Below are 12292 nucleotides of genomic sequence, written 5' to 3' on the forward strand. Positions count from 1 at the left end.
ACACAACTACATTTGTTAGGAAATGGAAACACTTGGAAAAAAATTATACTAAGTGAAGTACTTATTGTTAAAAAGTGTTTTAATGTGGAAGGGGAAACAAAGGAGGAGGCTACAATGCTTGATAAGAAATGTACTCATTATCTTGCCCATGTAATTGTAACCCCTCTGTTCAGTATTTTCACAATAAAAAAAAAGAAAAGGAAAAAAAATGTGTTTAATGTGCTTAGCCACGAACTTGAAATATGGCTATTGGTAATATCAGAAGGCTGAGAAGCCAACAATAAAGATGAGTAAAGGGTTAAATAAGCTTTTAGCCCATTTAAAAATCAGTATTTCTTGACCATAACTGGAAAACTAATTCAGTACCACAGACACCTGGTCATTTGTGTTATAATTGAATCATTCAGGGAAGTTTTTTGTCTTCTCTGCAACTAGTAACTGAAGTTTAATGTGATTTTGTCATTTCCAGCAAGGTGGCACACATCCCTAGCTCTCTCTCAGAAGAGGTAATTGACCAAGATTATATTAAACCATCATTATGGCAAATGTTTTTGTCCCAGAAGAAATGCTTCCAATGCTTCTAAATTGGAATGTTCTTCCCTTTTTTGTCCCGAAGGTGATTTGCCAATAAATTAACATGTTTGGTAAATGTCCATAACACATGATTAAATATGATTCAATCTTATTAAATACCTATTTTACCTATTTAAAGTTATGTTTATCACGTTACTTTTATCTTTGTTTTGATGTATAAGTCCCTTTCCTTTCTTCCTGTATGTTTTTGCTATTTCAGTCTCTCTCGTAAAAATATGCCTTTTTATTTCATGCCCAGTTTAAGCCTGAATTTCTCAAAGAAAAATGATAATTTCATTATGTCTCAACAACAACAAAAAAAGCAGTGTTTTCCCCTCAGTTTAAAAATTATAATAAAACAAAACTGGTTAAGCACTCACCAAAATATTTGAATTCCTAAGACTTTAAGAATATTTGATCATCATCTTTGAAGAATTCCCTATGTTACTCAGAATGCTATGGTTCAGAAATAAGAACAAATTCTTAGATATGTATCTAGTTTATTAAAATTCCTGCATTCTAGAACCAGTGAACCACAATCTAGTGAGAAACACAAATAATCCTACTTTGATAACCTGCAAATTTGAAGATCTTTTTGGTATTTGCTATTCCAGTAATTTGTTCTATACTTCTTTGAACCTCTGGAATGAAGTGAGAGATCTTGTTAGAAGCCTTTCTTTGCTTTGTTGAGAGTCTGGCTTTGTGTCTCCAGCTCATTATGAAAGCCCAAGGAGAGGGGACACCACAGTTTTGCTCCTTGCCAAAGTACTTTATTTGATGGATTTGGATTTTATCTCCTCTAATTGTGGGCATTTTCCTGCATCTCAGTCATGAGGGAGGATCTGTGACCTCAATATAATTGTATTAATGAATCAGTTCCACACAGAAGGGACATAGTGTCCACGACGGAAGAAAGGAGTCAAAAAGATTTGTTAGGAACTAATGAGAAAATTGAGAGACCATTTGTAATCACTCTCCTAACCATACTTAGCAACAGCAAGGAAACAGAATACAACTTAGCACCATGAGAAAATAGACTCCCACTCCTACTCCTACCTTCTTATTTGAGCCTACAAGAAGTTAACCTGATTTATTGATCTGTAGTGTCTTTAGAAGCAAATCAGATGCCATCTTCAGTTCTGCTGGTGATTGTTTGCTTATGGACATGAGATGCATAATAACACCCACCCTCCCTCCTGTCAAAAAATGAAGAATCATAACACTAGGGGTAAAATTAACCACTTCATGAGCCAACACTTTAACTTAAATATAATTCCCTTCCTCTAAGCTCCACACTTGAAATTCCTATTCACCAGGGTGTCTCTTTGACCACAGTACATAGGTTATAACTCAGTCCTAAGTGATTTCCTTAAAAGATAGGTGGTTTCAAATTATTTCAATGCCATTGACTTGTCTTTCACTTCTTTTTTTTTTTTTTTTAAGCGCTTTGAGTCTTTTGGTAGTATCTGTCCCACATGGTACAACCCTCCCTCCTATCTGATTAATTCTGAGAAAAATAGGAAAATAGGGGTAAATTTCTAAAGAGGGCAGAGCAACTTTGATAATGGAAGCAGCTGTACTCAAGCCTTCTGTGTGCACCTCATGCTTTTAGTTGTGCATGAATTTATTTAAGCTGTCTCTTCACAAGGACTGTTAACTCCCATATATTCAGGCTCCAGTTCTGCCTTTCCCTATGACTGTTCAAAGCAATATAACCTTCTCTGATTTCTTCTAATGGGTAGATGAAGCCAGTTCCCAACTCTGAGTTTGTTGGTCCTATGACCCACAGAATAAAGAGTTGATAACATATGACAATCAACATTGGTTTCTGGAGTTGGGAATAACTGGATGGAAAATGCTGCTTGAGCGGCCTAATAACGCCAATAATGCATCATCTTGGAAACTCAGATTCCTTGTACAATGAAGATACTAAGTATAACATTAGCTCTTTTATAGATCATATAATAATAGCTGTAAAGTGACTGAGAACTTAAGAGATTCTTGGCACATTACTTCCCGTCCAATGTTTCTATTACACCATAAACTTTTCCAGGTAAGCATAAAGTTTCACAAGCATAAAACAAATTCCAGAAAGTACCTATCATTACTTATGAATGCTAATCTTTCCTTCTAGATGAATATAAATAAATAAAAATGTCACTCTACAGGACAAAGTATTTATACTTAAGAAAGAATAAACTCGAGTTCCATTGGTTGATTTGGTGGAAGTAGACACAATTCTGATCCTGCTTCATTCTACTTTCCTACTAATGGAAGACACAGAAATCAAAGGCGAACTTTCCCTAACATTGGACAAAGAAGAAAGGCAGAGGGGAGGCCTAGGCTTTAGTTATTATGATTTTGGAATCCCACAGGCTATCAATGTTTGATTTCATCTCCCACTGTGTCATTATACATTTCTGAGCCCTATGGGGTCACAGTTTTCTAAACTTCAAAATGGAAGTAGCAAGAGTACATTGTATTCATTGAATATATTTTGAAAATCTGGAGTTTGAACTAGTAAGCCTGAGTCCTGCTTGGATGACACTCTACCACTTGAGCCATGTCTCCAGTCTTGCTTTTGGAGATGGGAGTATAGCAAACTTCTCTGCTTTGGCTGGCCTTAAGCATCTATCCTCTAGGTCTCAGGTTCCTGAGTAGCTAGGATTATAGGACGAAGCCATCAGTGCCTAGCTGTGTTGATTCAGTTTGATAAAGAAATCCATGTAATGTCCTTTACATAAGCAAATGAATAAAAAATAGACAAAATCCCTAGCCACAGTAGAGGGAATTACTAATGATTGCCAAATTGTTTCGCTAGACCTCTTTTCCTTGGTTGGCCTCTATCAATTCTATTATTCTGTACACTTGGAGCTGGAACATTTCCTCTATTCTGTCCTTGCATAAAGCTGATGCATGGGGTTGGCTGACATTAGATTTTTGGCAGATCCCCTCACTGCCTTTTAGCGATCATCTCACTACCTAATAAGATTTCCTAGGGCTAGGTTTTGCCACTAGAAATAGTGGTAGGACTGAGAAGGAATACATTTCAGCACCACAACCCTGTTAAGTGGAATAGTTGCCTAAACACATCTATTCCACACTTAAAGCCACTTGTGAACCAGTACATTGTTTTCAAAGGAAGATGATTTTAATCATTGCCAGCCTTTGCATGTGAACTTAGACAAATATCAAGGCAATATGCAAACTGCTGGTTCAGATTCAAGATACCAAGCCTAACTCCCTGCTGGAGTAGGCCCCTCGGGCTGGTTGCTATAGACAGCCGACTGGCTGAAATTGTTCTGAAGTGCCACAGTCATGATACAAACAGATATAGGCCAATGAATAGTCTTAGAACTGTCTGCTGTCACTCATTTAAAAGAGAGTATCTCAGAGAAGGGCTACCTTTGTTCAAAAATAAATTTAACTAGAATTTAGTTGCCGTGGGACGAAAGAACATGGAACAAATCAGTCAGGCTCAAGCAGGAGCTGCCAGTTCTTTCAACGTTAGGAGAAATACAACGATTGGGCTCAATTGCTCGCTGGCATAAAAAGAAGGAAGGGGAAAAAAAAAAGAATGTACAAATAACCCTGTTGTTATCAAAGCCTCCACACAGGCCTGAACAATAATGCAATTGCCTTTGTTCATTAGGGGGAAGTCAGGTGGGGATGGTTTAACTTATTAATTAGGAAAATTATTCACAAGAGCACAATTGGAGTTTTTCATTTTACCCACTCTTCCCTCCTCGCTATTTAATTTGAAAATGGGAGTATGTTCTTGTCATCTTCCATTACAGAGGTCTCTCTGAACAAAAGCTTTGGGAGGAAGTTCTCACAGTTCCTTTCCATCTGCTCTCCTAGTTTTTTTTCTCACTGTCCCTCATAACCTTTCTGATGCCTTAGCCAAAATCATTTCTCTTTCTTGATTTCAGTTTTTCCCATTACTCACACTACTGCTATTGTTGAGTGCTATGTGAGAGACCATTGATCATTTTCTTAACTTCACCAAAAGTTTGGCATGACTCAAGCAGGAGTTTTGGGGCCTGGCAATGGAAGATCATGTACCAGAGGTGATAGTGTGCTGTTCTGTAGTACAGCAGAAGTTCCATGTCCTGTAATGAATACAAACTTAATTATACACTCTAGAGACCAAAGGCCAAACTTTCAGCAATGGGAGAATGAGTATCATAGACCCTAAGGAATTGCAATTTTGCAGTCGTAATATTGGACTTCATTGTGAGACAAAAGAACCCAACCACCATCAAAATAAATAAAATAGGCCATCAGACAGTGGCTATAGTGCTGGCTATAGAAAAGGTTGCATCTGAGGACTGAGGTTGCAATATCTGTTATAGCCAATAAACCAGCAAAAACTTGGAAGCAAACTTATAGCTCAAGTGGTAGAGTGCCAGCCGTTAGTGCTGGATTCAAGTCCCACTCACTACTGACACATTCAAACAAAAAAGTATCTGGAGAATCTAGCCAAGCAAGAATCCTTATCAGAAGAGTAAAAATTTCGAAGACATAACCCAGTCTCTTAAATATAGATGTACTGCTTGGCAGATCAAGCACGTTTGCTCTGCTGTGGAGCTAGAGTCAGTATACCCTGATTCACTCCACATTTATTGAGATCAAGATGGATACTTATGCCTTTAAAATGTAAAGCAAAAATATTCTTGAAGCAATGAACTAAGTTAAATAGTCTTCAGTGTTAAATCGTGTATTAAATGATTGCCTAAATCCTACAAAATCTTCCCGGCATAGGACAAGCAGGGAGTAAGTTAGTTAGTCCCAGAATAATTGAACAGCAATAATCATGACCAATACATGGCTGAGAAGAGCTTTCTTTGTGATGATGGAGCACTAAGAGCAGAGGCCTTACACATGCAAATACTCACACACATGCGCGCGCGCGCGCGCGCACACACACACACACACACACACACACACATACACACATATCCACATGCACACAAGTGTTCAAAATCAGGGCTACACATTCACTCAGCTCACTTGCTTGGCTGATGCTCTATCACTTGAGTCACACCTCAGCACATCTTTTTTCATAAAGACATAGTACCATGGACTTTTTGATTGGGCTGCCTTTGAACTATGTTTTTCCAGATCCTAGCTTCTTTGTTAACTGAATATTCACCATATTGGGTATTATGAATATTCGTAGTGCTGGTCATTATTTCTAAAACTTTCATTATCATAAAACGCTGGAGTCATTATATAATAATTCCTCATTCTTCCCCACTCTAGGTAACTTCTATTCCAGTTTCTGCCTCTATGAATGTGCCCATACTAGATTCCACATTAAATCGAAGGGGTGGATTTGGAGCTCACTCTTCAATACTTTCTTGTGGCAAACACTACCCATTGCTTTCTAGGCCCTGTGTCTCTCTTCTACTCTTTATGCAGCCAGTAGTTAGTTGTGAACAACCTCTTTTACATACATGCTTTCTCTGTGTGAGATATCTGTGTCTGGTGTTGGCTAAGCCAATGTTCAGTGAACACTCTCCTTTCCAGGTGTCCTACTGAGGCTTCAGTCTCTGTTTTCTGCCTCCGTTCTACTTTTATTTCCCTCCTGGTCAGGAATATGAGATATCATCAAAGGAGTCTGACATCTAGCCTAGAAGAAAGACAAGAGTAGGGGAAGTACTTGGCCCCATTGTCATTTCTACAATCCCCACTTTGAGTCTTTTTCACTATCCTCACTAGGAAACAACTTCTAGAATTTTCTCAGAATCAGAACTCTAGAAATTTACAAACCTGAACAGGCTCTTTCTATATCTTTGAATATTATATCAGCCCAATCCAGTTCCCACAATCTGACCTCATACGACTAAATACACAGCCCTCCCCTGCAAAAGCCAGTCTTCCCCCCATCCCCCCACCCCCGGTCTGGCTATATGGGCTTTCTTGGATCTGGTGGCCTTGGAGAAAAAGACTCACTCATTTATATATATATATATTTTTTTTGGTTAATAGAAATTTATTTAAAAATTGATTTTCTATTCCAGGACATGCAGACAGCCAGCTACCTGCAAATAAAAACATACTTTAAGCCGTATTTCTTGGTTTGAAGTTCAATTGTTTCAAGTTGAATTGTCCTTAAGAGAAAGCAGAATATCAGATCTCTTAGTGTCATCAAGTAGTCAGTGAGAGAGTTCAAGGTAGGTTGAGATCATCATATATTCATTTATATTTTTGAAATAATTCCAAGCCAAGTCTATTCAATGCATCGAATTCTACCATGAGCAAACCCTGTCATCAAGATTTCTTCCATCATTTTATGGACTGAGGAGAAGCTGAGGTACAGGGCGATACACTGAGGCACTAGTCCCTCTTGCCTCTTTCCTTCTTGTGCCCTATTCCAGCCTCCTTTAAGAAGGAAGTAAGGAAAGGGTAAAATTAAAACTCTCAGACTTAGTTGAGTTAGAATTGGTTATTTTTTGCTTAGTATTTGGATGTCTAGCATTCTGTGATTTCTAGTCAGAGTGACTAGAAGGGACATTCCTTTCTCTTATTTTCTTGTTCTCTCTTCCTCTATTCTAGTCTAATCTATTACTTCCCTCCTCCTCCCTGTCCCTCTCATTCTATCATTATTATCACCCTTAACAGTATCTCCTCACAAGAATCATTTTCCTAAACAGCTATCAATCACATTGTCATCTCTTCTACCTAAGCTTTACCTGTAGCTGTAAAATTTCTTTTTTGGGGGGTTCATATCTACCATCTTTAACAATTCAGGAAGAACCTGCTCAGTCCTTGAAAACACTATGCATCTCTCTAGTCCCATTCTATATGTTCTCTTGAAACAACACAGCCCTTACTTTTAAATGAGTTACCACAGTCTCCTTAGTTCTAGATCCAAGCTCCTTGAAAATTGCAGCTATTATGTTATTTCTATGAAGTAACCTTCCTCGTTGCTGGCCATGATTAGCTGATAGTGGTAAACAAACACTTGTTGTTTGATTGATCATTTAGTCACAGCTGGGCCAAAGCTTATCTCCTTACTGTCAATAAAATAAAGAGCTGGCTAAGCAAATTAATACTGGAACATGCAGACTTTGGCCTAGTTTAATGTGAAAATCAGCACACTATTTTAAGCGGCACTTCCTTGCCTGCTTCCATTCAGAGAATCAGAGAGCTGATTGTGAGTGTTGTCTATTTGTGAAAGCACTAGCAAGATTCATTACTATTATCGTACTCAGCAGCCCACTGCTATCTATGTGTATAATCATATTTTGATATTTCTTTCTTCAGATACTTTAAGAGCAAAGCACATATTCAGCCTTCTTTTCTTTGAAGCAACCATCCAACTTGGAAAGGTCTTGTGAGGAGTTTTGTAAATGTCCCCATGATCAGAAATGCAAAATATGTTGAAAAAATTCAAGAACAAGGCTGCTGGTGGGCCTGTATGGGAAGAGTCCTTTAGGGTAGCTATGTTGACCCTACAGTCCTGGCTTTGTGTCTTTTCACTATCCTGAGTGCATCTTATGACACTTAGAAGCCATTCTTGGAATTCCCTAAGAATCAGAAATCCAGGAATATATGCACAGTTAAATAGGATCTAGCCATGTCCTTGAAAGTAACTGGAGCCTGAAGCTTTCTATTTCCCCTGCACAATTTTCTTCACCTGTCCATATCTATCTCTCCAGCAAACATGAAGAACTGACTCAAGCAGCCCTTTATGCCAGCTGAGCAAGGGCTCTGAAAGAAACATACTCAGAAAGACAGAGTGTAACAACCTCTGCCACCAACTGCTAACATTTCCAGGCTAATCATTTGGGTTTCCCTCCCTATGTACTATTATTCTGGCTGCTACTTTGCTCTTTGCAGTACTGCTGCTAATGAAAAGGAGTCAGAGGCATAGTACATGGCATGTTCCCACTCTCACCCAGGCAAATGGGGCTGGGAAAGGAAGAAAAGAAGTCCTGCAGGTACAACTGATTCCATGAAGATGTATCTATCAATTTGCTACATATATTCAACAACATTTTAGGGACATACATTTAACTCCTACTGACCAGCCATTCTTCCTTCTACGTTGGCCTAAAATGGATCGTTTAACACTACATTACATCACTCTGCAGAAGTTCAATATAGCTGGACTGAGAGGTGAGCAGAGTGGCAGATGGAAAGGCCTGCTGAGGAGAGGTCATTATGCTTCTCAGATATGTAATGGGCGGCTCTGCAGGATTCTAAGGGGAGTGACACAATCAAATTTACCTTAAAGCACTTTATGCTGTCAGGTCTGGGGTATGTCTCAGCCTATTACTTAAATGGCTGTGCCTTTGCATATAATGCAGAGCACAGCAACAAGGCAGGAGTTTGGGAGGATTAACAGGATGTTCAGACTCATGTTATTCTGCAAGTCAATATGTATAAATACATCTTTCCTGTACCCCTTGTATAAATACGTGTCCTGCAGTGTCCTTTTTGCCAGTGTAAACTTAAATGTTGGACACAGGGCCTAACTCATAGTAGGAGCTCCCTAAATATTTGAGAGTTGACTCCAAACAGCCAAAAAAAAAAAAAAAAAAAAGCAGACCGAGATAAAGAATTTCTACACAACAGCTAAATTTTCATGAAGAAAGTCAGGTCTCACATTTCAGTCATGGCAAATCTGTTCTTGGACTTAGCACAATGCAAAAACATATTTAAACTATTCAAATAGGTACTATTCTCCTCTATTTGAATAGGAATTCCAGGAGGCTTCAGATTATGTTTACGCATCCCATATGACGCTATGCACTTTGTCCATAGTAGGTGCAAAATTGAATGCACTGAAGTATAAAAATAATCTATGTCCTCTTCTAATTACATATGCATGAGTCAATAAAACATTAATTGGATGAGATAAACACATTGTTAGAAAAACTGATATTGCATGCTGGTCAAACTATTTCCTTGCCCTAATACTTCCCTAATAGAAGTTCTGACACAGAGAAGTATTCAAAGTTTCCTAATGGCTTCAGCATGCCTCCAGTGTTACCAGATTAATGCTGTCTTATCCAGAAAACAATTGCACATAAGAAATATACGCTACAGCAGAAAAAAACAGCACGACAAGAAAATAATGTTTATTAAACACCCAATAAAGTACTTGGCAAGTAAGAGGCACAAAATACTGGATAGTCATTATTACCTTTATGCTGCTGTTTAAAGGATTGTTAAAATCACATGGCCTTTAAGAAAACCATCCTAAGTGATTTTTAGAATCAGAAACCAAAAGGCAGAAAAGGCAGTAAAAACCAAAGAGGGGGGAAACAAAGAAATGGATATTATGTATGGTTGTTATAGCAACCAAAAGCATACCATGATCCAGCTCTCATTCACTCCCACCTCCCACAATGATTCTTTTTCAAGTTAATAACCTCTGTAATCCTTTTTTTTTAAGTTGCTCACCAAGCCATCCTCGTGTAATAGCGACACTCTGAAGTCACAAGGGAATTGTTTCTAATGAGATGAAAAGAAAGATGACTTGCAATTGTGGCGATGACAACCAGAAATTGTTTATGCAAAGCTGATGGGAGCATTTTTCATCAGAAACTTCTCACTGTCGTGACTTTCAAAATACTTGCTTGAGGAAGAGTGAAGAATCCTGGCTTTTCTTCACACAACAATCCGCTGAAATCTTTAACAACCAAGAGGAATGGGGAAACGGTACACAAACAATGAACCTTTTGCCAAGAGAAACTAGAGTGCCATGCAGCTTGTGATGAAAAACAGCATGGGTTGTATTCAGAAGGAGTGTTATTCAGGCTTGAAAGCAATGAGCTTTGCTAGAGAAATCTGGGATGAAAACTGTCCATGTTCAATCATATAGTACAAACCAGTGTACCAGGATGCTGTTTTGTTGTTGTTGTTGTTGTTGTTATTTTTAAGAATGATAAATCAGACAGATGGAATAAGCCTTGGAGAACTCAGAACACACAACACAGAAGAAAGTGAAGCTCACAGGGCAGGCGGGGTGGAGGGGAGGGGGAAGAAACAAAAAATAAAAAAAAAATAATAATAATAAAAAGTGAAGCTCCGAGTCAGAAGTGACTTGTCTAAAATCACAGCTGGGAAGCTAGGAGACTCAATGCATAACAACTCCCAACGCTTTCAAGATGCTTAGATATAGCAGATGTTGTTCTACCTGCTTCACACACACAAGTATTCTCAACCGCCGTGATTACTAAGTCCAGGTTCAACAGGAGAAAGTGGCAGCAAAAGGAAAGTTAAGTGACATCATGCCCATAATCACAGCGGGTACTAAGAAAGAGGATGCGAAGTTTCAGGAACAGGCTTCTGCCTTCAGGATTCCTATTCTTATCTCATCCAACCCATAACACAATTTTCCTACTCCCCGCCCAGCTTCTTAATCTGGGAGGAAAAAAGAGGCACCAGCTAACTGTATTTTGGAATAAATTCCCTTCACATCACTCTACTTTCGGCAGATCTGAAGGGATGTAAACCTCCCCTAATGAAAACACATGCCCATTGTTTCGTTTGGGGAAGGAAGTATTTCACAAGCAGAAGAATTTGGGGCTTTGTGGCCATGTGGCTCACCACACAGCTCTTGTTGTTTGTTGGTTCTCACAAAGGAAACCCTGTCCTCTATTTACTAGCATGGAGTACCAAACATCATTCCTCCAGCCTGGCACCAGGCACAGGAGGAGAGGGTTAGGAGTTAGGAATGCCTTATCTTGGAGTAAATGTTGGATGTAATGTCATCTGTAGATAATGCTGGTTTGGGGAGTACCTAGAGGTGAATTGCGTTGTTCTTTTCTGTCCCAACCATTCTTGCTCTAGAAAGACAGTCCTTGATTTTAGTATACTGCATTCCATCTGCCTAAACCATAATCCTCTGGCTCCAATTTTACCTCCTCAAAATTATTTTTCTGCCCTGCAAGGTAAGATCAAATCCTTGCGGTGTGTATGTATAGACTGTATTACAATGGTTGCAGTACCGTTCTTTATAAAAATATTCAGAGCAGCAATATTTGGCCCCACGCTGGAAATTATTCAAGTATCCATCAGTAGAAGAGTGGAGACACTGTACAACAACATGAAAATATAAACTATTACTGCGGCATAGAAAATCATGAATGAAAAATGCGAAAGGAGGCAGTTACACAATGGTGTACAATGCAGTTTCACTAACACAAATTTAAAAAATGAATGATGTGAATTTCTTACATTTGGAAGCAAAATTCTCCTGGAAGAAGTCACAAAGTTTTTTTATGGGTATCAAAAATATTCTGCTGATGCCAGGCACTGGTGGCTCATACTACACAGAAAGCTGAGATCTGAGGATCACAGTTCAAAGCCAGCCCAGGGAGGAAAGTCTGTAAGACACTTACCTCCAATTAACTACAAGGAAACTAGAAGTGATGCTGTGGCTCAAAATGGTAGAGCATTAGCCTTAAGCTGAAGAGCTCAGGGACAGTGCCCAGGCCCAGAGTTCAAGCCCCACAACCAACAACAATAAAATAAAATAAAATTCTGCTTCCTGATCAAACTGTTGTCTATACAAGTGTATTAACCATGTGAAAATATACTATGTATGGATTATGTTCAGTTTCCACAAGTATGACATTGCTATAAATATTTATCAGAAAAAAATTAGTATTCTCCTATGTTTTATATGTCTTTATCTACTAAAATTTGTGTTTCAGAGTAGCAGGAACCATGCATATTTTGTTCATTCAAGGACTTCTGA

General features: G+C 38.6%; 1 protein-coding gene and 1 non-coding gene across 6 annotated transcripts in view; both read right to left on the reverse strand.

Annotated features, from left to right (window-relative positions):
- The window catches only part of Sorcs1 (sortilin related VPS10 domain containing receptor 1), a 477489-nt gene that overhangs the window by 440747 nt on the left and 24450 nt on the right, over window positions 1–12292 (reverse strand). The window lies entirely within an intron of this gene.
- On the reverse strand, window positions 6702–6778 carry LOC138803995 (small nucleolar RNA SNORD81). The gene has a single exon (XR_011365118.1). It is a non-coding gene; the product is annotated as a small nucleolar RNA SNORD81 (small nucleolar RNA).

Source organism: Dipodomys merriami, unplaced genomic scaffold (genome assembly GCF_024711535.1).
Source record: "Dipodomys merriami isolate MVZ:Mamm:240054 unplaced genomic scaffold, mDipMer1.0.p SCAF_35, whole genome shotgun sequence".
NCBI classification, from domain to species: domain Eukaryota; kingdom Metazoa; phylum Chordata; class Mammalia; order Rodentia; family Heteromyidae; genus Dipodomys; species Dipodomys merriami.